The 25,503-nt window shown below is 40.6% G+C and overlaps 1 protein-coding gene across 1 annotated transcript in view; it reads left to right on the plus strand.

Moving 5' to 3' along the window:
- ZNF804A (zinc finger protein 804A) overlaps positions 1–25,503 on the plus strand; it is a 224,956-nt gene that overhangs the window by 138,802 nt on the left and 60,651 nt on the right. The window lies entirely within an intron of this gene.

The following is a 25,503-nucleotide window of genomic DNA, read 5'->3' on the forward strand; positions in this document are numbered from 1 at the left end:
GGCGGCTGTTCATTCTCCCCACCTGGGCAGCTGGACTCGGGAGCAGCCGCTGCTGCAGCTCCCAGTGCCGCGGGGGGAGGAAGCGGCCAAGCACGTGGCGCTCGGCGGCTGCGGCTCTGGCACCCGGGCCCGAACCCTCCGAGCCCAGGCCTGCTGTGGAGACCCAACAGCGCGCACGCTGCGCCCAGCTCCTGGCCAGTCCGTCTGGGCTGGCTGCCCAGCTGGTGCAATCCCGCGGGCGACCCCGGGGCGGAGGCATCGGCAGCCCCGTTGGTTCCCCTGCGGGACCCGAGCGGGACAGGGGGGCTGGGGCCTGCTGCCCCCCACTCCGGAGCCACCCGCAGGATTGTACCAGCTGGGTCCCCGCAGCAGGCCCGGGCTGAGGGGGTTCACGCCCCAGGTGCCAGAGCCGCAGCTGCCAAGCGCCACATGCTTGGCCGCTTTCCCCCGCGGCAGTGGGAGCTGCAGCAGCGGCTGCTCCCGAGTCCGGCTGCCCAGGTGGGGAGAACGAACAGCCGCTGCCTGGCCCCAGAAAGTTGGAGCCCGGGGAGGAGGCGGTCCCCTTACCATGCCTCCCTATTTTCCCAGACATGTCCTGCTTTTTGGAAATTCCTCCCGGATGGGGATTTGAGGACCAAAAACCCAGACATGTCTGGGAAAATCCGGACGTATGGTAACCTACTCAGTAATATCAGAGATTGTTTTCACATAGTTACAAACATTCCCTACATATTTATCCTGAGTACATAAGTTCTGGTTCACAGTTTTTATATATGAATGAATTAAAAGATATTTAAAAGTAATGTTGCTAGCCCTAGGTCAAGCTAAACTTGAAATTAATGGAGTAAAAAATTCCTCAGAAGCATTCTTTAAAACGGTGCTAATTTACAGTAGTTAAAAATTAAATCTGTGCCAGCACATTCCTATAGAAGAAAGCAAGGAATTCATTTACTATGTCAGACCAAAATAAAAAGGAGAGGGAACAAAACAAAAAAATGGGAATTTTAACATAAGAAAACCTGCATGATTGTTTGTATTCTCTCACATTATAGTGGTGGAGGCCGTAGTAGTACCTAGAGACAGCCAGATGGCATTGGGTTGGCAATAGTACATGGTGTTTTTTCCCATTTGAATCAGGGCCAAGTTAGTTGTGACTAGAGCAGGGTGAAATGTGCCCAACATTTTTCTTCACATTTTTTTTTTTGTTACAGTTTATGGCACTGCTAACTGAACATATTTTTTCAGTGGTGAATGCAAAAACTTTAGCTAGCCTGTTCTCAGCAAGGTAGGTCCAACTGAGAAGTACACACTAGTTCTCTGTAAGCATACCACTTCAAATGGTATGGTTTAATCCTGAAAAAAAAATATTACAAAGTGAGATGACAGTTCCATAAAAGTGTATTTGACCAAGGTGCTGGTAAGCTGACAGTGGTGGAAGTGAAATTGTATTTAAACAGTCATGTTGTCATTGTCTGTCATTAATATTATACACAATGAAGAGACGGTAAATTGTCCTAACAGTCTGTGATGCCAGCCATCTATAAAAAGTGTTGATTTTGTTATATAAAATTATATTATATTCCACTGGATCACATTGTCTCCTCTTGTGAGGTGTGATGATTAGTCACATAAACAGGAGGCAAAGTTAAAAAATAATCAATAACACAAAGAAAACAAATCCAAAGCATTTGCTATCTGGTTGTCCGGTGGTTTAATACTGTGCATTTCTATTTACATTAGGTCACTGTTCTAGTGCTTAGCCTTTTTCATGGCTGTTTGCACACTGACTGTGCCATCATCATTCTGTTCACGTAAAATTAGTACATTCAGCAATGTAGAAGTGGCAACTACATTCTAACTGGAAAAGCAGGGCTCGATTCCTCATTGCCATTTGGCCCTCATTAAGCCAGCTACACTGATAAAAAGTGGAGATGCTAATGGAGATATTAGGTTTTAAAGGAGGTGTAAGGCCAAACCAGGCACCAGTAAATAAATGTTCTGCTAAGAATTTCAGGACCTGTCTACATATGGTGAGTTACTGCACATAGTGCAAGTTGGAGTGCTGTAGATTTGCACCCTGGCTTGCCACATGCTAACTGGCTGCATGGACCCTGCTGCTGTGCACTAAATGTTCTATAGTGCGCTTTGTCATTGCAAATGGGAATACATCAAAGCACTCTATAGGACTCTTAGTGCATGGTAGCAGGATCCACACAGCCAGTTAGTGTGCTGTGGATTCATACCCTGGCTTGCTGCTCACTAACTCAGCATATAGAGATGCCTTTAGTCTGAAGAGAACTAACTTAGAACCAAAGTGAAGCTTGAAAAAGGCAAGACTATTTGGTAAAGAATATGAGAGGTGATAAAGAAATAAAATAATCAGGTGAAAAGCAAATCCTCAGAAATCTGTGAAACCCTCAGCTTTTTCCAGAAAGCAGATATTTGAATATTAAGAAAGCTGGAATACAAAAGAAAAGTTCCAGCCCTATATAGGAAAAACAGAAATTAAAAAGTAGGGCTCCAAGGTTCCAGTCTCACGTTGCTGCATAATGAGAGTTGGTTTTAGGTCTGTTTTAATGTTCCAGTGCTAAGGCTCTGAAAATCATTCAGAACTTATTGATTGGTAGTTTAATACTTCTAATGTTTGCCAATAACTGCAGTGATTTTTCTTCTTACACATCCCAAGTCCACAGTCTATTGAATTAACAAGTAGATGAGTAACCAAGATGCAGATTATTCAGTCTGAAACTGGGAAACGATCAGGGGGAGGAGCGTGGATGATAGGGAAGTTGTATTTTATTGAATAATACACATTAGCCAAGTCTTCACACTGGAACATGTCTTTGTGGGACCTATTACCTGAATCTTAGGAACCTAGTTCATTATGTTTGAAATGTATCTTATGAGTTGAGGAGATTTGGAAGAAAATGTAGAAAAACTACATTATTAAAGTCCTGCCATGCTTGTTCATTCTTGCCCTCTGTCATGCTATAACCTGTCTTTCTATTTAAAAGCAACATTATGGCAAAATCTGCTGATGTGATAAATGACAATGTCAAAGAAACAATTTAGTACACATTGTCAGCCCAAAAGGAGAGTAATTGAACTTGTTAATATAGGTTTTGTTTTTAGACTTAAACACACACGCAAAAACAATTTGGTTTCATACTGTGACCTACTTCAGAGCTTAGAAACAGGATTGGCCAAAGAGATTAAATGTGTGCAAGCTACTGGATGTTACCTCAGTGAAAATTGACCCATTTTAGTTTATTCTTTGCACTTTGATAACCAAGAGCATACATTGGAAATTTACACGATGGTGTAGACACGTCTTGAAGCATAAATTACAAAGCAAAAAACATGTGGCACAGTCCTGTGAGGTGTTGACTACCCTAGTTCCCAATGAGGGCTAAAGTGTGGCATTTATAACACAGTCCTGAGTAGAGGGTACTGCTCAGTCACAATGCTGTGGGAGAGCGCTGGAAAGACTGACCCTCAGACAGGCAAAGTCCTGTTCCTTGAACAGCTGGCTCCATCTGTGATAGGTCAGCCCGGCTCCTGTAGGTTGATGCTGAAAGGGTGGCTTATCCTTTACAGTGTTTTGCTACCAAAAATGGGGGCAGGAGGCACTCTCAGGTTTACGGAACTTAAGGTATGTCTATACTAGAAACACCACAGTAGGAACTTACTACAGTGGCCGATGGGGTTCTTCCATTGCTGTAGTAAGTCCCCCTTTCCAAGAGGTGGTAGCTAGGTTGATGGATGAATTCTTCTGACCAAGAGGTGTCTACACCAGGGCTTAGGTCAGCTTAATTACATCACACAGGGCATGAAATTTTTCACAGCCTTGAGTGATGTAGTGAAGCCGACCTAATTTTGTAGTGTCTGTAGTGTAGTGCAGTGTATGCAGACCAGCTGTTGTGTAGTGCAGACCAGCTGTTGTGAATAGTCCTTGTGCAACCCTACAAGAATTGGGGCTAAATCAGTTCAATGGGAATAGAGAGCATTCACCACCACTCAGGAGTAGGCTCGTGCTACATTGAACATTGTTAAAAAAACAGGTTTAAAGTTGAATTTGTAAGGTAAATCCATTATATATTTATTTAAAAAGAAACATTCATCTATAGGAGGATTATTTTAAAATCCTTCTTTCCTGTGTTCCTATCTTCTTTTCAGATTAATTTTGTAGAAATGCGAGATTATGTTTCATTTTTAGAGAATACGTCTATATTTCAGATAATGGTTTTTAGGGCTGTCAAGCGATTAAAAAATTAATCACAATTAATCGTGTGATTAAAACAATTAATTGCAATTAATCATGCGATTACCATTTATTTAACTATTTTTGTAGAAAACATATTCAAATATATTTATTTCAATTATGACACAGAATACAGAGTGTACAGTGCTCACTTAATATTTATTTTTATTTTTATTACAAATATTTTCACTGTTAAAAACAAAAGAAATAGTATTTTTCAATTCATCTCATACAGATACTGTAGTGCAATCTCTTTATCATGAAAGTTGAACTTACAAATGTAGAATTATGTACAAAAAATAACTGCATTCAAAAATAGAAGTGTAAAACATTAGAGCCTACAGGTCCACTCAGTCCTAATTCTTGTTCAGCTAATCGCTCAGACAAACACGTTTGTTTACATTTGCAGGAGATAATGCTGCCCGCTTCTCATTTACAATGTCACCTGAAAGTCAGAACAGGCGTTCGCATGGCACTGGTGTAGACGGCGTCACAAGATATTTACATGTTATATGCGCTAACGATTCATATGTCCCTTCATGCTTCAACCACCATTCTAGAGGACGTGTCCATGTTGATGATGGTTCTGCTCGATAATGATCCAAAGCAGTGCGGACTGACGCAGGTTCATTATCATCATCTGAGTCAGATGCCACCAGCAGAAGATTGATTTTCTTTTTTTTCGGGTTCTGTAGCTCTGCATTGGAATGTTGCTTTTTTAAGACTTCTGAAAGCATGCTCCACACTTCGTCCCTCTCAGATTTTGGAAGGCACTTCAGATTCTTAAACCTTGGGTCGAGTGATGTAGCTATCTTTAGAAATCTCACATTGGTACCTTCTTTGTGTTTTGTCAAATCGGCAATTAAAGTGTTCTTAAAATGAACAACACGTGCTGGGTCATAATCTGAGAGTGCTGTAACATGAAATATATGGGAGAATGTGGGTAAAACAGAGCAGGAGACATACAATTCTCCCCCAAGGAGTTCAGTCACAAATTTAATTAACGCATTATTTTTTTAACAAGTGTCATCAGCATGGAAGCATGTCCTCTGGAATGGTGGCCGAAGCATGAAGGGGCACACGAATGTTTAGCATGTCTGGCACATAAATACCTTGCAATGCCGGCTACAAAAGTGCAATGTGAACACCTGTTCTCACTTTCAGGTGACTTTGTAAATCAGAAGCAGGTAGCATTATCTCCCATAAATGTAAACAAACTTGTTTCTCTTAGTGATTGGCTGAACAAGAAGTAGGATTGAGTGAACTTGTAGGCTCTAAAGTTTTACATTGTTTTGTGTCTGAGGCTAGGTCTACACTACCCTCCTGAATTGGCGGGTAGAAATCGACCTCTCGGGGATCGATTTATCGCGTCCCGTCAGGACGTGACAATCGATCCCCGAATCAACACTCTTACTCCACCAGCGAAGGTGGGAGTAAGAGCCGTCGACGGGAAGCCGCGGAGGTCAATTTTGCCGCCGTCCTCACAGCGGGGTAAGTCGGCTGCGATACGTCGAATTCAGCTACGCTATTCGCGTAGCTGAATTTGCGTATCTTAAATCGACCCCCCCCGTAGTGAAGACATAGCCTTAGTGTAGTTATGTAACAAAAAAATCTACATTTGTAAGTTGCACTTTCATGATAAAGAGGTTGCACTACAGTACTTGTATGAGGTGAATTGAAAAATACTATTTCTTTTATCATTTTTACAGTGTTATTTAATAAAAATAACAATATAAAGAGAGCACTGTACACTTTGTATTCTGTGTTGTAATTGGAATCAATATATTTGAAAATGTAGAAAAAAATCCAAAATATTTAATACATTTCAGTTGGTATTCTATTGTTTAACAGTGCGATTAAAAACTGCAATTAATTGCAATTAATTTTTTAAATCACGATTAATTTTTTGAGTTAATCTTGTGAGCTAACTGCGATTAGTCGACAGCCCTAGTTTTCATAGCACACCTTATATTACTCTGTTTGTTTTGAGGGAGATGCTTTTTAGCTTCAAATAACTCTTTAAACATACATTAAAACAATTTACATCTTCATATGTACTGTCTCTCTTGGGGATATTTTTAAAATTGCTTCTCACACTTCTACTCCAGACTCCTCCTCTCTCTGGTTTCATTATTTTTAAACGGAAATGTTTCACATTTTTATGTCATAATTATTTGTGTGGATGCACTTACGATGTCATAAACAATGAGATTATGACTAGGATTGAACAGGCAGGAGAAGAAGACTGTTCCTACCTGCAAATATTTAACTAATTTGTGAGAGGAAATATTGCAGGAGAGCTTCCTGAAAGGTAATGAATTTCCATTCAACTGTTCTGGTCTCATTATCTTTAAGACTGAGCATGAAAAGCCAGCAATAAAAGCATTGTATTTTCTGATTTTCAGGCTGTGGAATGCAATTTAAATTAACACAAGACTGTAATCTCTAATAAATAGAAAGAACTACAGACTTTTAAATACTCATATCTCCTCTGCAATGCTGCTGCGATAAGTGTTAATCTTTAACCCAAATGTTTTTAAAATAATTCCAAAAAGGAAATATTCCATTCATAGAGAAGGCAATTATCATACAACATCTAAGCATACTTCTGGAAGCAGGTCACTGCTTCTTTAAAAATGGAAACCGAATCATAAACAGGGTATGTGAATAACTATAGGGTCAGGTCCTGAAAAATCTCATGCAGGTTATTCTGCTGATTTCAGTGACAGTTTTCTCTGCAAAGAGACAAGGCCAACAAAGAGACATTTGATAAGCCTGCAGTAACATGCTGATGTCTTTGTTTTTCATTATAGTAAATTGCATACTGTGTATCAGTTAAGAGTTGCAACCATCTTTCGTTCAGCAGCATCACATACACTGCTCAGCCACACAAATTCAGGACAAAATTATCCACCATGACCACTGATTTAGTATGCTTCGAATTTCTGCCCAAAGTACCTCAAATTGGACACTCAAAACTAGAATATGTTTTTTGCAAATGTTGACAGAGGGGACTACTGTAAAACTCTACATGGGACTACACCAGTGGTGGGCAAACTATGGCCCGCAGGCCACATCCGGCCCACGGGACTGTCCTGCCCGGCCTCCAAGCTCCTGGCCCGGGATGCTCACCCCCAGCCCCTTCCCCGCTGTCCCCTCTCCCCTGCAGCCTGAGCTCGCCGGTGGGGCTGCGAGCTCCTGGGTGGCGGTGGTGGCGGCGGCAGTGCGGCTGTAGCACCGCCAGCCACCGGTGCTCCAGGCAACGCAGTAAGGAGGCAGGGAACAGGGTTTGGATAGAGGGCAGGGGAGTTTGGGGTGATGGTCAGGGGGCGGGGTGTGGATAAGGGGTGGGAGGGGGGAGAGGGGGTTGAATGGGGGCAGGGGTGCCGGTGTGGGCTGTCAGGGGACAGGGAGAAGGGGTAATTGGATGGGGTAGAGGTCCCGGGGAGGCCGTCAGGAATGAGAGGAGGGGTTGGATGGGGCGGCAGGGGTCCGGGGACGGTCAGGGGACAGGGACCGGGGGTGTGTGGATGGGGCAAGTGCAGCGGCGGCTCCAGGCACCAGCTCTCCAAGCGCGTGCCTGGAGCGGGAAGCCGCGGGGGGCGGCTTGCCGGTCGCTGTGAGGGCGGCAGGCAGGCAGCCTTCAGCAGCTTGCCTGCGGGAGGTCCGCCGGTCCTGCGGATTCGGCGGCAGGTACGCCGAAGCCGTGGGACTGGCGGACCTCCCGCAGGCATGCCGCCAAATCCATGGGACCGGGGACCTCCCGCAGGCATGCCGCTGAAAGCCGCCTGCCTGCCGTGCTTGGGGCAGCAAAAAAGCTAGAGCCGCCCCTTGGCAAGTGACCCGGGGGTCCGTCAGGGAACAGGGGGGTTGGATGGGGCAAGAGTCCGGGGGGGTGCAGATAGGAGGTGGGGGCCGGGCCACGACTCCCTCCCCTAACTGGCCCTCCATACAATTTACAAAATCCGATGCAGCCCTGAGGCCAAAAAGTTTGCCCACCCCTGGACTACAGCTTGGCTGTTCAGATGCTGAATCTAGCACAAAATGCTGCTACCTGTTTATTGAGGTGCTAATTTGGCAAGATATGCCTATCTTTAAGCAAGTGAGTAATCCCACTGAAGTGAACACATGGAGTTTTACATAGAGATCACAGAACTGTGGTGCCTCATATCTGACTTACAGGCGGAGTTCATGTTGCTGTTTTTGGCCTGTGAAGCCCTAAATAGGTCCTAATCAATATTGGGGAGGGAGGATCAGGAGAGAGATTACATTAGTCATGCAGCTGCATGGAAGGGGACACTAATAGAACAGTTAACAGTCTGGAGGAAAATGGGGATGTTCCCTCATCCTCATTTTCCCTCAGCACCTATGTCTTGGATACTCGAGAAATCTCTTTTCCCCTCCCTAGCTAACTCTGATCAGCAGAGGCTCTAAAGTGTCCTTACTTTAAATGACACAAGACCAGCTACACTGCATCTAAAATTCACTCCTTGCTTCAGCCGGAGTCTAGATTTGTTAACCTTCAATGCATATTGAAAAGTTATCATTTCTATTTTGAACATTAATTTATAGATTAAGGGTGGGCTACAGGCCAGTGATTAATGAGTATTGGTTGACTAAGATTATCTGCAAGTATTATCAGTCCTGTGGCTGGGCACTGTATTTATGTTTGCTTAGTTGTTGGTATTATTATGACTATTGATTATTATAATTATTTTAATTATTGGAGGGTATCTACCTCTATCTATGGATAGGTACTATATGAATTGGAATGTATAAATAAATAATTAGATAGCCTGCTGAAATAATAAACAAAGTATTTGGACGATTGATTGGAAAAATAGGTTAAATTTAGAATATTTTTACAAAACAATCACACCTAAAACAAGACCTAATAGGGTCTGCCCAGAAACAAGCATTCCATGGATAGAGGGTTCGACTGGGTATTGTGATCAGGTGTGTGTGCATGTGAGGGACGGCAGAACGGAGAGACTGAGAGACAGCCAGAATGAGAAGCTGAAAACACTCTGTATGTCCCTAGAAGAAACCTGGGGAGAGGTTTTTTGTGTCATGGTTGCAGGCTGAAAAGAGTGTTCTTGGTGACTGTGAGCAGAAGAAATGGTTTCCTGCTATTTGATTCCTTCTGCTCTCCCAACTGAAACGTCCTCAGGCCCTCAAACTTTGACTAGCTGCTTGAGTGAAAAAGGGTCAACAATATGAATAGAATCAGTCACTTCGCAGTAGCTATTGATGTCCTTCCTAAAAAAAATGTGACTTTAGGTTCTGGAGAATCTATGCAAATGGCAATATCAGTGTTTTGTTTTTTCTTTTCTATGTGGTAAATCTGATGCTAAAAGTAACAACTTTCTCATGCAGTGTGTTAATACAATTTTTTTTATATATATATTGTACTTTATATACACAATGGACTCAACCAGTCATACGTGAGATTGGCTTTGAGAGAATAAGAATTACACATATACAACAACAACATGGGTTCTGTAGGACGACAGAAGGTGTCAGCATTGATTTTTCTGCCACTTTTATGTCTGACCTTTTGAATTCTAGTTGCTGATCTTTAAAGGATTTAGTTTGTAACGAATTAAAGATACCACAGGACAATTGCTGACTCAGAATCCTAACACAAGAACTGATTGATGAACTCGTGTTTCATATCAATAAAGACTTAAAAGTGTTCAGAAATATTGTCAATAGATGGTCAAAAATACCCATTTTGTAGATAAACTTAATCGAAAAGCTGGCCATGAAAAGGGTGGCCATTTATTTGATAAAGACAGACGTAAACTCATTAATTTTAATCTACATGTTACACAATTTGGGAATTGCTTTGGTGCAGTTTACAACTGAAAGCAGAAACAAAATACATCAAGCTCCTAGATAAATCAGTGCTGGCAAAGCCAACTACTAAAATAACCCTAAAACCTTTAGAAGTTCACTACCTCTGTTGTGGATTAAATAGGGAAAAATATGTGTGTGTTAGTTAGCATCTCCTGGCAGCTTTAATATCAACATTCACTATTGCGTAACCTTCCACCTTTTAAAGAAGTAAATTGGCTGTGTGAAGCAGTGAAAAGACTTCCATCAGCATGAAGCATTTTACCACATGATAGAATCCAGTTTGGGTGGACAAATGCTATAATTTTTTCACTGGAAGGCCTGAATATCTACCATAGTAAAATTTAAATTCCTTGTGTTAGTTCAATTTGTATCAGATACAGAGAAGTAGAAATATATAGTTATTCAGTATAGTAATAAACTTTGCAAAAGTAGCATATTTTATAACCACTAAGAAATACTGATATAAAACAGCAATCAACATCTGAACTTTTAAGAGAAACTGAAGGAATAAAAACTGAGGATGGGAGAGGGAGTGCTTGTTATATTACTGCCCAGTATTCCCACCTAAGAAACATTATACTTTACCACAGACATGCCCTCCTTCCACAGCAGCTAGGCAGTGGAGAGGTTCCTCCCACTCTCAAGAGATGTAATTGCATGCATAGTGGTTAAGTATGCTGTTTTTATAAAGTCCTTCTTTTGAATGTGTGCTAATTAGCAATGTCAGAAATAAAACTCTATGGATTTTAGCCTCCAGCCTGAGGCAGCTGGCTGCGCTGACATGTTTTTCTAGCACAGACACCTGGCCACTAGGAATTTGATTGGGACCCCAGATCATTTCACAGTCACCAAATGTTTTGATCACTAATGTTAGACCAAACTAAAGCCCTGAATCCAAAAGACCTTTCAAGCTTCAAGAAAGCCAGATGTAAACTTTGCAGTTTGACCCTCACTACAAAATTCAGTCGATGTACAGCTACCACAGTAATTAAATTGCTTTTGCATGTCCACACTATGTTCCTTGTGTTGTCGGTGCATGTCCTCAACAGGAACACTTGCACTGATTTAACTGTCAGCATGGGGCACTGTGGGACAGCTTCTGAAAGGCAGCAACAGTCGATGTAAGCAACACAGTGTCTACACTGGCACTGCGTTGATCTAACTAACTCGACTTAAGTGCTATGCTGCTCATAGACATGGAGTTATAAGTAGGTGTAGTAGGCAAGTTACATCGGTGGGAGCGACATTTTAGTGTAGACGCTTCCAGAATTGGGTCAATGTAAGACTGCCTTATGTCAGCCTGATGCTATAGTGTAGACCACACCTATCTCCAGTCACTGGTGCTGTGGGATAGATTTGAACAGTATAGTTGCTAGGCTCCATAACCTATTACCAATTCTCTGAACCAGTCTGCTTAAATAAGCTTTGTTTTGAAAGTAGGCCTTATAGATTCATTATTAGAACATAGCTTCTGATTATTAAACTGTAATACATTGCAGTCCTGCGAACCTTACTCATGGCTCCTGCACAGCCAGAATCAAGAATTCTGACACTTTTAAAAACAAAATGGCTGCTGTAAGTAGCGGGTTTGGAAATGCTAATTTCACAAACATTTCATGGTTTGCTCATGCTGAGAAGGAGAGTTTCTTTGTGCACCCAGTAGTTTCCATAGTGCTCAGCATGCTGCTTTTTTTTTTGTTTGTTTTAATTGTTTGGTACTGTGCAGGGCTTGTTTCTTCAGTGCTGCTGTAGTTCTTTCAGCTTGGAGATGAGGAAAACTTTTTGCTGTGCAGAGATGGCTTAAAGCTATACAGGGCCTGGATAAACCAAAAATGTGGGGCCCTCAGGACTATCAAGTCCTGTAGAGGATATGCCTCCCTCACTCCACACATTGATCTCCTGCCATTAGCCCTGCCCTCCCATCAGACTTATCTTGCCAGCAGTCTTTTACTCCCTTTATCTTGTCTGTTTTTCTCCTCCCCCTCCAACTCCCCAGGGCAGACATTTCTTTTTCTAGTTATGTCATTGATCCTTTGGGCCCCTCAGATTGCTACATCCAAATCCCAGGGATCATGCCTTATTTCATTCTTTTTTGTGGGCCGCATCCATGGGAGTTTTGCCTTTATAAGGACTGAGTAGAGACCTCAGGAGTCTGTCCCAAACCATGACACAGACGTTCACGTGGATAGGGCACTGGGCCGAAACTGCATTGTACCTGACTTCTATTTCTGGCTCTGTCAATTATCTGCTTTTTGACCTTTGGCAAAGTCACATTACTTCTGACACTTCCTCCTTCACTCTTTTCTGTCTTGCGTACTTAAACTGTAAGCTTTTGGGGGTTGTACTGTCTCTTCAATCTGTACATACAGTGCCTAGCAGAATGGGATCCAAATCTCAGGCCTCTAGAAATGCTAAATTACTATTAATATATATGAAATCTTTTTATAATGAAATTTCAAACTGGAACTTGTTCTTGGTATTTGGTTGTTATTAAGAGAACTATGGACAGCTGGCATGAGTGTTGCTCACCATGGTTTTGTGTTTTAGTACAACACGGCTATTATTCTGGAACTGCAGATGTGTGGTTCTTCGGTGGAAAAACTTAGAACTTCAATCTGATCTTATTTTCTGTCATGTCATGGACTTATTGCACATTATTAATGCAGGCCCCCCTCCCCGCTTTTCACCCAGCTTTTGTTTCAATGACAATATGACACTCCCTCTTGGAATTTCCCTGAAATCTTGCAGGTTTTTGACAGATCTACATTTTCAAAAAGGGGTGAAAAAAGTAGAAAATATGGAGAAGCTGGCCCAAGGGAACCATTCTACAAGTATTAATTCCTCAAAAATATGGATTAAAGTCTGAATGAACTCTTGGATGAGTATTGAGTGTATATATTTTTTCCTCTTGGAGTACGAGAGAGGCAGGTCTCACTTTCCATGTCATCTTTTAGATACAACTAACATTTATGGACAATGCAAAGCAAATTCTGCCTTCTTGCATGTTTGGCTCTGTCCCTCAGATAATATCCAAGGCAGTAAAACAGAATAAAATATTGCCACATTTCTGCCTCCATTTTTAAAAGCTTCCCTGAAAATTCTATCATTATACAGTAACCAGCAATTTATAGCTGTTTTCCAGCAGTATTCCTGGTGTGATGTGTGAGGAACTTCAGCTTGTGAGAAAAACCCGAGAGCAGTGTCCATGTCTTTTGCACAGTTGTGATCCTTTTGTTCATAGTCACCCATTTAGTGTAGGTTAATACTTAGTTAAAAAAAAATTAGTTAGGTTAGGATAGCTTTTTTATTAAGTTTCTATTTGAGTAAATTCTCTCTCTCTCGCTTAAAGTTACTCAGTACTGCGTATTCGGCTTTAGGGCTGACCAAAAATCTCCCAGTTTTCAGTATTGCCCTTCATGTGAGGTGGTTGTACCCCATAGGATATGTCTACATTGCGGTCAGATGTGTAGACATACCAGAGCTTTAATCTAGCCACTGTGAGTATCAAGAGCAGTGAAGCCATGGTAGCATGGGCTTCAGCACAGGTTGTACAAGCCTGCCTAGGACCCTGGGTATTTATCTAGCCCATACTGAAGACTGTGCTGGCATTGCTTCACTGCTGCTGTTACTCATGCTAGCTAGATTAAAGCTAGCTTACATAGTTCTACACATGCTACAGTGACAGACATTCAAAATGTTTCTTTTGTCTTGGTGAGAGATATATCACCAAAAAATGCTCAGATTGCCATTTGTGCTCCAAAAAACTCTAAATGCAAGAGGAGTTTGCTTAAAACCTTTTCTTTTGTACATATCTATGAGACCTGCTTTGGATCTGGACAAACAAGATCATCCTGGATCTGAACAGTCTTCCTCCAAAAGTGCCCCAGTGAGCTCTACATTGCACTTAATTCCCTTCTTCCTCAAAGCATTCTTCAGCTGCACCTGCTCACAAGTCTTCATTCATGAATGAAGGGGATAGGATTCTGCACCACTTTTCTAAAGAGCATAAATGCAGATCACTGAGGGAGAAAGAAAGAAAGAAATATCCCTTCCAGTTGTCTTACGTGGAACTGATACAGATGCAAGTTTCTGATGAAGAGCAACACCAGTATATCCAGTTCCATCTCTTTATCATTGCTGAATGAAGTGGTGGTCCCAGTTCCACCCTCTCCTCCCAATGACTATGAGACCATTCAATACCTGCTTCACAGGATGGAAAAAGCACTAGGAAAACCAATGGAGGTAGTATAAGAAAAATCACACAACTGTTAGACATACTGCACACCTCTTTGCCAGAAAGCATCTGGGGCTCTCTGTCTGCAATCACACTGCTGCATTTGTCATTTTTAAAATATCAGAATAGCTAATTTACGCTGCATCTTTGTTCCTCCAGATACTTTCTTTTACTTCACTTCTGGTAGCAATGGAAAACTGAAGGAGAATGTTAGGGTGGTAAATACAACAGATACTCTAGAGCTATCAGGTTTAAATGACTATTGTTGGAATGTAGGCACAGGAGCCAGGTTAATAAAATCATAGAATTTAAGGCCAGAATGGACCATTATTTATTATTAATTATTATTATTTTATTTTATTAATATTTGTATTACCATAGGACCTTGAAGCCTTAGTCATGGATCATCATCTAGTCTGACCTCCTGCATAACACAAGCCAAAGAACCTAACACAATAATTTAAGCATCAAGCCTATCCCTTCTGGTTGAGCTATTGCACAGGTTCATAATTACAAGTTGAATTTTTAGTTGGGTTTTGGAGCTAGTTGGTTTTGGCTGGGTATTGGAATTTTTAGTTTTTGCATCAGATACAGTTCCTGAACTTAACATTCCACCTATCTGCCCCTTCAGGATGAATTTTATTGAATAACAGAGGAAGATTTTATTGAATAATGTTGGAAGAAAGATACTCCTTCCCTGCAGGATAAGTGGAAATTTAGTGCTCCAGGACTGTAAACTAGAATCTCTCTCTTGGTTAATGTTCAGGCTGGAACTTTTTCCTATCTACTTCAAATAGAATTGAAGACAGACACATGCAAGCCTGCATATGATTGTTTTAGACCTGCTCAGTGCTAAGGTAGCCTTTCAATGACTTGATATTAAAGTACTTGTGGCACATAACTTCATAACACATAAAGTAAGGCTAGTACTGATGGATCCCTGAAGCTATAAAAAGATAGAAGAAAGATGGTAAATTTCCATGAAAAGGTTTAATGGTCTGGAAAGCCATTGTAAAATGGAATCGGAAAAAAGGTCTGTAAAGAAAAATCACCGAGCCTTCTGTTGGGATTTCATCCAGCATTTACTTGAATAGACATCATTTTAAATTCTGAAGTGCTCTGTTCATAACAAACAAATTGACTGTGAAAACTCAGTGGACATATTTACTTTAATTCAAAATACAATTCCTCAGTAGGTCAAATGTATAATAGTCACACTTTGGAGTCATTGATTTGTATTTAAATAACAAAAGGCTTAGGGTTATTTATTTGAAAGGAAAATGGTTTATAAATTGTAACCAATCAAAGATAAATTTAAAAAGGTGTTAAGAGGAACATATGCACTATGGCAGAAAAAAAGTCAGATTTTTAATTAAAGAGACTATTATATTGCCATTTTACTTTTATTTTAGAAAAATCTTTTAAAGGTGGAAACAAGAGTAAAATTAAAAACGATTTTTCCCCAAAGCCTAGAAAAAAAGAGGAATATGGAACACTGAGATAAAAATCTTATGGTCCCAGACTAAATATGATTAAAATGTTGCACAGTAGTCACAGGAAGGTGTGAGTTTGATTGATAAGAAGAATGTACTTGGTAATCATCATGGACCCTGATCCTGCAAACAATTTCATACCTGCTAAGTTTTACACAGGAATAGTCCCATTGACCAGTCATGTGCATAAAGTTAAGGACATGCATCCTTGTCTGCATTATCAGGGCCCGTTTTGTGTTTCCTGCCCATCCTTTTTCTTTTCTTTTCTTTTGTCTTGTTCTTGTTATTTAGATTCAATCTGTGACTAATAAAAATATTGGTTTTATGGAACACGCACCTTTTTTCCCCCTAAAATTTCATATGCTGGTATGTGATGTGTCCCTCAATACTACCTGATAATGTCGATTTAACAAGGAGGTAGCTCAACATTCAGCAGAAATGTCCTAAGTGAGTTCAAGGGGCCAATTGTAACCCACGGAATTTTAAAATGTACATCAGAGCTGCCATCCTCTTTAATGAAGTGGACTCTGGTGGGCTAGTAAAGATGTGGCCTATTACTTGGAACAAGATGGAGTACTGGTTGCTGGAACCAGTAGTCTCAGAGGGCTTTGTTGTGTATTTGGTTGTCGTGGTAATATAATCTTGTGTTGCTATGGCAACTGAGTTAGATTATTAGGGGATAGCCCAGCCTGTTTGGGCTGGCTGTTGGTTAGTTCTGGTGTAGCAATAAATGGCTGCTCCAAGATTTACAGCTCTCTGTGTCTCCAGTGATTTCTTCCTAAAACTGTTGCCGCCAAGGATATAACAGGCTTGTCTTCACTAGGGTGTTTTCCCCTCAATTTAATTGATTGCCAGTTAACTGGGGGTAGGTAATCATTTTTAAAGACTAGTCTGGACACTCCGAAAATGTATTTTTCTGGGCTAAAACCATTTGCAGTTTACCTAGACTGTTCCCACTATTTTTTTTTTTTTAGCTTGGAACAAATGTTTGGAGAGTGTCCAGATTAGCTTTTACAAACAACTTAACCACCTCCAGTTAATTGGCAATCAGTTTACTTGAGGTAAAAAACCTTGCATAGACCTACTCTCTGTGGGCTGCAGCCTGTACTGAAGATGACAAAAATTGCAATCTGCTTCATTTTACGCAAACCGGATGCGTCCTTTGTGCTCAGTATTAGCGTTCAAACCCATCTTCATCTGGACAAAGTTAGGACATTTTATTAGGAACTAGGGGCCAGATTTTCAAAGTTATTTAGGCACCTAGTATGTTGATAGGTGCTTAATGGTATTTTCAGCAGAGCTGAAGCAGGTTATGTGCCTGACTCTTATTGAAATACCACTAGGTGCCTATCATCCTCCTTAGGCACCTGAATATCTTTGTATATCTGGATTTAGATGCTGACTTGGTCTGAGTGGCTGAAAAAAAGATTGGGAAGACGTAAAAAAATGTTCCCCTCTTCTGCATCTGTGCAGAGTGTCAAGCAACAATGGTAAAGAATCACACAAAGAGGTACTTTCTCCTAACACCGAGCCAGGAACTTTCTAGGCGATTAATAGTGGTTTCCTTATTACAATAGTTAATCTCACTCTTTCTGTTTTACTTCAGAGCATCTGTAGAACCTTCCTCAATCCTGTTGTGCGTGGACTGTATGAAGCTAGTGCAAGCAAAGTAGAACAGCAGATACATGCTCCCACTTCAACATCCTGTCCACCACCCCATGACAGCCCCAATTTTGCTAGTAGTAACTATTTTTTAAAAATTGTGACAAGTAATGTTATATTTATCGATACAGTTCCTGACTTAAAAAAAGATGTTAAAGGACCAGAACTTCATAAATTATAACTACGGCTGAGCTATATGCACAACTGTTAGCTGTAGTGGTGAAACGTTAATCAGGTTATTTTATAAGATGATCCATTTTAAGGTTTTACAGATGAAAGTACTGTTAATGAGACAGACAAGACTGGTAACATATTGCTGTCTCATCACAAGCCTGCCAGAAATTTAGCCTTAATATTATGGACCAAATTCTGCATTGATTCACACTTTATTGGGACTAATTCTGGCCTCAGTTTGAGCTCCATTGACTTCAATGAGATAGAATGGGATGCAGAAGTTGGCCCTACATTTTTAATTTTCCATGATCAAGCTTCACTCAGGAATTTGGCCTTCCAGAATGACAGCATGGCACTAGTACATGGCTCATTAATAGGATGTTTTAAAAACTGCTTCTAATTTCACCCCAATAGTTTTTCTTTCCACCTGCAGATGAACCCCTGTATAAATGTCTATTTGGAGCTTTAATACTATATATTAATATCTTAGCAGAGGGAAAAGATTTTAATAGGAGTTTAGTGCTCAACAGCTCTCAGTATTGGGCCCATTTTTTTAATTACAGTATCCTATATAAACGTATACAAAGTTTTACAAAACACAGTATGATCCAGTGGGCTCAATTCCCGGATGGCTTAAGTAAAAACAATTCCAATTACTTAAATATTGCATAATCAAGACCTGGTTGGATAAGCCAGCAGGATTACTATTAGCCCAACTAATCTGACTGGGTATACAGTCCAACATGAATCGAGAGGAGATTATGGAATGGTTTTGCTTTGTGTATTAAATCTCAAAAGCAGGAGGTTACTAATAAATTGGAACAAATGATGTGCCTGTGTGATACAAGAGTCCTAGGATGGCACACTGGTGTGTCAGTCTGCTGCACTGTGGAGATCCTGATGAGTTTTGTAGGTTACTTTTTATGCTGATATTGGAGGTGCCCAGGCTCAGAGTGATCAGGAATTTCAATGTCCATTGAAGTGGCTATTCTTCGGACTCCTAACTGGCTTGACAAACATGCTCTATCCCAGGTAGTTTCTGGTTTTACAGTTAAAGTGAGTCACACTCTGGATCTAGTGTTTGGATGGGTCTGGTTCTGAAGAGGCTATAATTATACAACTATATTATTGTCATGGACTGATCATTACCTCTTCCTGTTTACTGTTCTCTAGTTGGGATAAGGAAACTGTTTTAAGGGTCTCCAATAGAAGGCCAATGGAACTTCCCCTCAGAATGCTATGTATGTGGGTCACGCAGACTGACTCTTGGTGCTCTGTTAAAAGTGGCAGATGTCAATTCTAGTCTGCCCAGTTGTAGGGACGCATAGCTCCCGAATCGCCAGCCCACAGGTGCGGCACACTGTGTCTGGGGCTACGAGGCAGGAGTGACCTTCACCCCAGCGTCTGTGATTAGGAAACTTACTGGCTGACTTGATCATCACCCTCGCAGCTTGCTTTCACGTGCACAAGATATGGGTTTGTTATCTTATGTTGTTGTACACTGTACACTCCTCCTATGCGCAAGAATGTAACCACTTAGAAGTGTTGTAAGCAGAGAGGTAGAAAGAATAAAAACCCCAGGAAAGTTTTCCTGGAGGGCTTTTGAGGCTTTTTGGCTTTTCGGCTACCATAACCTGGCTTTCTGTCTCCTTCCTTTTTCGTCGCCACACCCAGTTACAACATCAGAATTTTAAGAACATTTGCCATGGGTTTGTGGGAAATAAATAAATGATCTTTTGCCTTCTCCATAGTGTCTGAACACAGAAGAACAGTTTTAGATGGAGGATAGGTTGGTTAATTTGAACTTCCACCATTTGGAAACTGGGAGAAAATTGCTGCTTTCACATAAAATTGTTCTGATTTGGATGGAACATTCTGTGTCTGGAGGTACAGGACAAAATCTTGAGGAAACGGACAAATTGTCTTTTCTGCTTAGATTTCAGCTAGTGATGCTTTTCAGGACAATGCCTCTTCACTCGTCCCATGTCCCTGTTGGATAATAAAGTCACGAGATCGTGGGTCCCTTGCTGTTTGAGATTATGAGTGCCTCTCTGTCTAAGAGTAGGATGCCAGATAGTGTGAAAAAGTCACTGGGGAGGCCCCATTCAAGAATGTTGTTTGATTCACCAATTATAGACTGTAATTACATTCTCCATTTTATGGACAAAATCAAGAGTATGAGAGCCAAGCAGTTATGACAATATCTGCAGTCTTCAGGTTTCCTTGATCCTGGTCAGTCTGGTTAAATTTGGGTATGACACTGAAACTAACTAATGACCATTGTCAGTGATCTCCTTAAGATGTGGAGCTGACCTTGTTAAAATGAATGAATGATGTAATTAATGTATTTAATTGTGACATTACTTTGAATTGCTCATTGCCTGATAGAGATTGGGGAGCTTTAAAAATAATTCATCTTATTATTATAATTCATTTTGATTATGTTAGTTCTACTTCTTACTTTATTCCTTTTAGTCCAACATATAGATCACTCATTGCTTGCTTTCAGATCAATCAATCAATCAGAATGATATGTGCAGATATTTAGATGAAACCATTACATTCACACAGTAATATCAATACAGTTAGTAAGAATGGCATTACTAAATTGTACATTTTATGCAGTGGAAGCTGCTTCTACACTCTTTCTTCATAAAGTACAAAAATTAATATAATAGAAATGAAAGAAGGACTGTATTAATTGTGCCCACAAGAATTCCAGTTAATTGACTTTAGACAAAAGCCACTCTACAATTTTTCCCCTCTCCATTTTCCTTTGCAAAAGAATATTTTAAGCAGTATAACATTCCCTCATGTCAACATACATATTGTATAGAACACACACCTGATGTACTGGGATTTCACTGGGCCTGCCTGCTCCACTAGCGTGGGCTCCCTCTCCCTGTTTTGCTAAATTAGGCTCTCCTGCCTCTGGCAGCACACACACACAGGTAGGGATGACCAGCTGTAGAATCACACAGAGTCTGCAAACAGTTCTCGAGGAGAAGACTCAGCTAGGAAATTGCTTAAGATCTTAAGGAGACTGGTAACAAGAAGTAATTTCTCACCCTAAATGTTGCTTTAGGCAAGTTGCAGAGTTTCTGTAGCTGAGTTCCAGTTATTTCTCTTTACAGACTAGACTCCTGTCTTAGTCTGGACTCAGCCCTTGCCTTTCCCACTGCTCAGTTCCTTTGTCTCTTCAGGTACTTTCAGCAGTCTTTCTTCTTGGGCAAAAAGACAATGGAGAAGAGTCCTGTTTGCCTTACTCCCCAGCCTTAAATAGAATTTACGTAAAGCAGGAAACCTTTGTTTCCAGTAGAAAAGTATCAGCAGTGTCCAAGGTGGTACTTTTTACCAGGTGACATTATCACTTGACCTTGCAGTGTCAAAGAAACCATGAAACCAGGTTTATTTGCAATGTCCACAGGAAGGAACTCCCGGAAGATGGGGGATCTACATCTTGGAAGACTAATTGTCTTTTTCCTAATGGCCCATTAAGGCTGATTGCTTACTGTCTGGTGGGTGTTTCCAAGTATAACCACAGTTGTAATTGTTACCTAGTCAATATTCCTAACTCTAGATACAGAAATGATACATGCACACAAATTGGATAATCACATTCAGTAAATCATAACCTTTCCAATGATATCTTACATGAGCCATCTTGCATAAAATATATCTTAGTTATACCATATTCATATCATAAGCATATTTCTATAAAGAAATATGGAGCATCACATCACACAGCTCTCTACTAACAATCTTATATGACTAATTAAGAATTAGCCTTTGCATACTATCGGCTTTATCCTGCTGAGAACAGGGCACCTCACAAGAGGTGCTCAGCACTTTCTAGGATCAACATACCAAATGCACAGAGTACATTTTAGGTGTAGGCCCATAATGGACACTGAAGACCTGTTCCTGAAAAGTGCTGAAACCACATTCCTTTATCTTTTTGCAGTCTTTGGAGCTGGGCCAGGGGAGAAAGTAACCTGAAATGTACACCCTCACTATGTACCATTCCAATCTGTGATAACTTTGGGGAAGTTACATTCCTCCCCTCCCACCTTAAGCTGGTGGCCTACTTGCTCTCTCACTTATCTTGTTTCTTTGGGGATGCTAACAAAGTGAGTCAATTCTCCACTTCTTTAATGCACAGAAAAATACCAGGCTCCTTACATTTTCCCATCAACTGACCACCTCCAATTCAGCAGCAATAGGTCTCCAAAATTGGCTACTAGACACACTGCAGCACTAGTGTTTACCTCATTCTAAGGCCAAGAGAAATCCCCAAATGTACCATGATACCAGAAAATCCAGGCAGAATACCAGCAAAGCAATCCCGTGCCCAGGTTAGTTACAGTTAGTATGCCAGCTGATCAGGTTTGTTCTTCATGAAAAATGGGAAAGGCTTGCAATAGTATTTGCACTCAGATATAAAACCCCGGTTTTGATCATTTGAGGTCTTTCCAGACTTCTTTAAGCTTTTCTTTAAAAGTAGTGATGTTTCCCCAGTGTTCTGGCCAGGTTCCATCTCTTGTTATTACAGTCTGCCTACTTGGTTCCACTTGCAGTCTCAACTAGATGTAGCTGCTGTGACGGGTTCGGTCATAGAGACCCCCTTGGGACTGTCACTTGACGTGCTGGAATTACTTCTAAGACCATTTTTCACTGCCAGCTTGGGACTCCAGAACCCTGCCTTGTTGACTCAGACATGCTAGTCTGCTGCAACACAGACCCAGGTCTGGTCCACGCCCCCAAAGCTGCAGACTTTAACCAAAAACTGCTCAGCAAGTCACCTATCTCCAGAAACCCAGCTCCCAAAGGGATCCAAACCCCAAATAAATCTGTTTTACTCTGTATAAACTTATACACGGTAAACTCATAAATTGTCCGCCCTCTATAACACTGATATAAACAAAAGTGATTTTCTTAAGTATAAAAAGTAGTATTTAAGTGGTTTCAAGTAATAACAGACAGAACAAAGTAAGTTACCAAGCAAAATAAAACAAAACACGCAAGCTTAAGCCTAATACATTTAAGAAACTGAATACAGGTAAATCTCACCCTCAGAGATGTTCCAATAAGCTTCTTTTACAGATTAGACTCCTTTTTAGTCTGGGCCCAATCCTTTCCCTTGGTACAGACCTTGTTAGTTCCAGCTCAGATGGTAACTAGGGGATTTCTCATGAGTGGCAGCCTCCTTTGTTCTGTTCCACCCCCTTTTATAGCTTTGGCACAAGGCAGGAAGCTTTTGTCTCTCTGGGTCCCCACCCCTCCTTCTAAATGGAAAAGCACTAAGCTTAAGATGGATTCCAGTACTAGGTGACATGATCACATGTCACTGTAAGACCTCATTCTCCATTCTTTCAGGGCTGGCCTGCACACACCCAGGAAGATTTGCAAGTAAACAGAGCCATTCACAACCAATTGTCCTAGTCAATGGGAGCCATCAAGATTCCAAGCCACCATTAATGGCCCACACTTTGCATAGTTACAATATTTCTAGCTTCAGATACAAGAATGACACATTCATACAAATAAGATGAACACACTCAGTAGATTATAAGCTTTGTAATGATACCTTACAAGAGACCTTTTGTATAAAGTATATTCCAGTTACATTATATTTATACTCATAAGCATATTTCCATAAACATATGGAGTGCAACATCACAGTTGCATCTTTATTTTTGCTATATATTGTTGTGTAGAATTGCTGTGTATTTTTAAAAATTCCATAGTGTATTTCAATGGTAGTGATCCCTGTATAATGACTGGTATGAGTCTAAGCACTAAGGCTGCATAAGAGTTGTGGTGACATGATTACCATGGCCCAAGGAACTGCTATTTCTGTTATGATGCATTGGCTCTGCCGAGTATAATTGCAAAGTAAACTTCATTTCAGTTATAGTGGCCCCTATTGTCTCACTCTTATGATAAGTTGTACTTTATTCCAGAAGCAGTACCATTGACATCAATGAGGATATTAAAGAAATTAGGTGCTATTCCATGTGAGTAAGAGTAACAGAATCTGGCTCAGTGTTTGATTTGTAAAGGGCTTTGCGATCCTCAAATGAAGTGTTATAGAAATGAAAAATAGCATCATCATGGTTTGTCACTGTTCCTGTCTTGCATATTCTTGTACTTGCATGTTTCCCTCTAAACAGTCTTATACAACATTCTAGAGCTGTAATAATGCTTTCATTTCACAAATCTCTCCACCCCTTAATTTTGCACCTCCCCTCCTAATCAAGCAAGACTGGATGTTAATCTCTTTGGAGACCACCATCACAATTCCAGACCAGTTTCTGCAGAGTGTTGCAAGACATTCCATCCCCTCAGAGATTGACTGTACTGCCCCCACTTCAACCCCAAAGTCATCCACACTAAGGGCTTGTCTACACTACCGCGGTAGTTCGACGGCTGGCAATCGAACTTCCGGGTTCGATTTATCGCGTCTGGTGTGGACGCGATAATTCGAACCAGGAAGTGCTCGCCGTCGACTGCGGTACTCCACCTCAGCGAGAGGAGTACCGCGGAGTCGACGGGGGAGCCTGCCTGCCGTGTGTGGACCGCGTCTGAACCGCGGTAAATTCGAACTAAGGTATGTCGACTTCAGCTACGTTATTCACGTAGCTGAAGTTGCGTACCTTAGATCGAATTGGGGTGTTAGTGTAGACCAGGCCTAAGCAACTATAGAAGTGATTTGAAATAGAGAGTTTCAAACACGTTAGTAACTGCAGGGCTTCCAGGCTAGGCCCCCATACACTATACATTTATTTCTAAGTATAAAGTAGCACCTTTCATTCCTGGAACTGATAGCTCACTTGGTTTTTATATGAACCTTAGTTTTTATAAAACATAAGAATCTAAAAAACATTTTTAAAAATGTGTGATTTCCCCTTCCTCATTAGAAACATTGAGCCATTTAGCTTCCATTCAAGACAAAATTCTGAGCTGATTTTGTTATTCTTTTCATGACTCTAACCCCATAGTGCTATCTACTGTATCCTAAAAGGAAATACTCAATCTGATTTCATTGTAACAAATGAAAGTAGATGATAAAATAGCTATGATTATGCTACTTGTGAATGAATCAACAATGTTTGCCAGCTGCTCTGCCACTTTGAATTATATTGAAATAAGTACCATTTTAAGATGCAACTCTAAAACTGAAGTTACTATGATTGTTACTCCCATTATTTATTTAAAAAAAATACCTCTTCTGAACATTTTAGGAAACTCCATAATGTATTGCAAATTTATACAAGCTATTTTAAAAACAGACTTTGTATGACATGCTTTTACAATTGTTAATAAATAAGTATAATAGGGAACATTTTAATTCATTTTTCAGAGATAAGGTCAATATTAGGTGGTATGATTATAAAATAATTTTTCATAGTGTTTTTTTTTTCTTATTTTACTCCTTGAAAAAGGAGGTTGTTGAGAGAAACAGACTGATAGAAACTAAAGTTGGTTTAAGAAGCCTCGTACTAATCACCAAATAATTAACCAGACAAATGTATTCTTTCCTCAGTGTATGGACTTGGAGTAATTAACGTTTATACCAATTGGAATGTTAGGGCCCGATTCTGATCTCACACACAGTGCTACAAATTGGGAGTAATACCACTGAAGTCAATGGAGTTACCCTGATGTCAAACTGATCTGAGATCAGAATCAGACACTGACTATGGTCTTCAAGAACAGGCCATACTATAGTCAATGTATCTAGGAAAGAAAACATCAAATAGGAATTTACAGAATTTATTCTCCAATAATAAACAAGATTATTTTTAACTCTGATTCTT

Source organism: Terrapene carolina, unplaced genomic scaffold (genome assembly GCF_002925995.2).
Source record: "Terrapene carolina triunguis isolate 2854851 unplaced genomic scaffold, T_m_triunguis-2.0 Scaffold62, whole genome shotgun sequence".
Lineage (NCBI taxonomy): Eukaryota > Metazoa > Chordata > Testudines > Emydidae > Terrapene > Terrapene triunguis.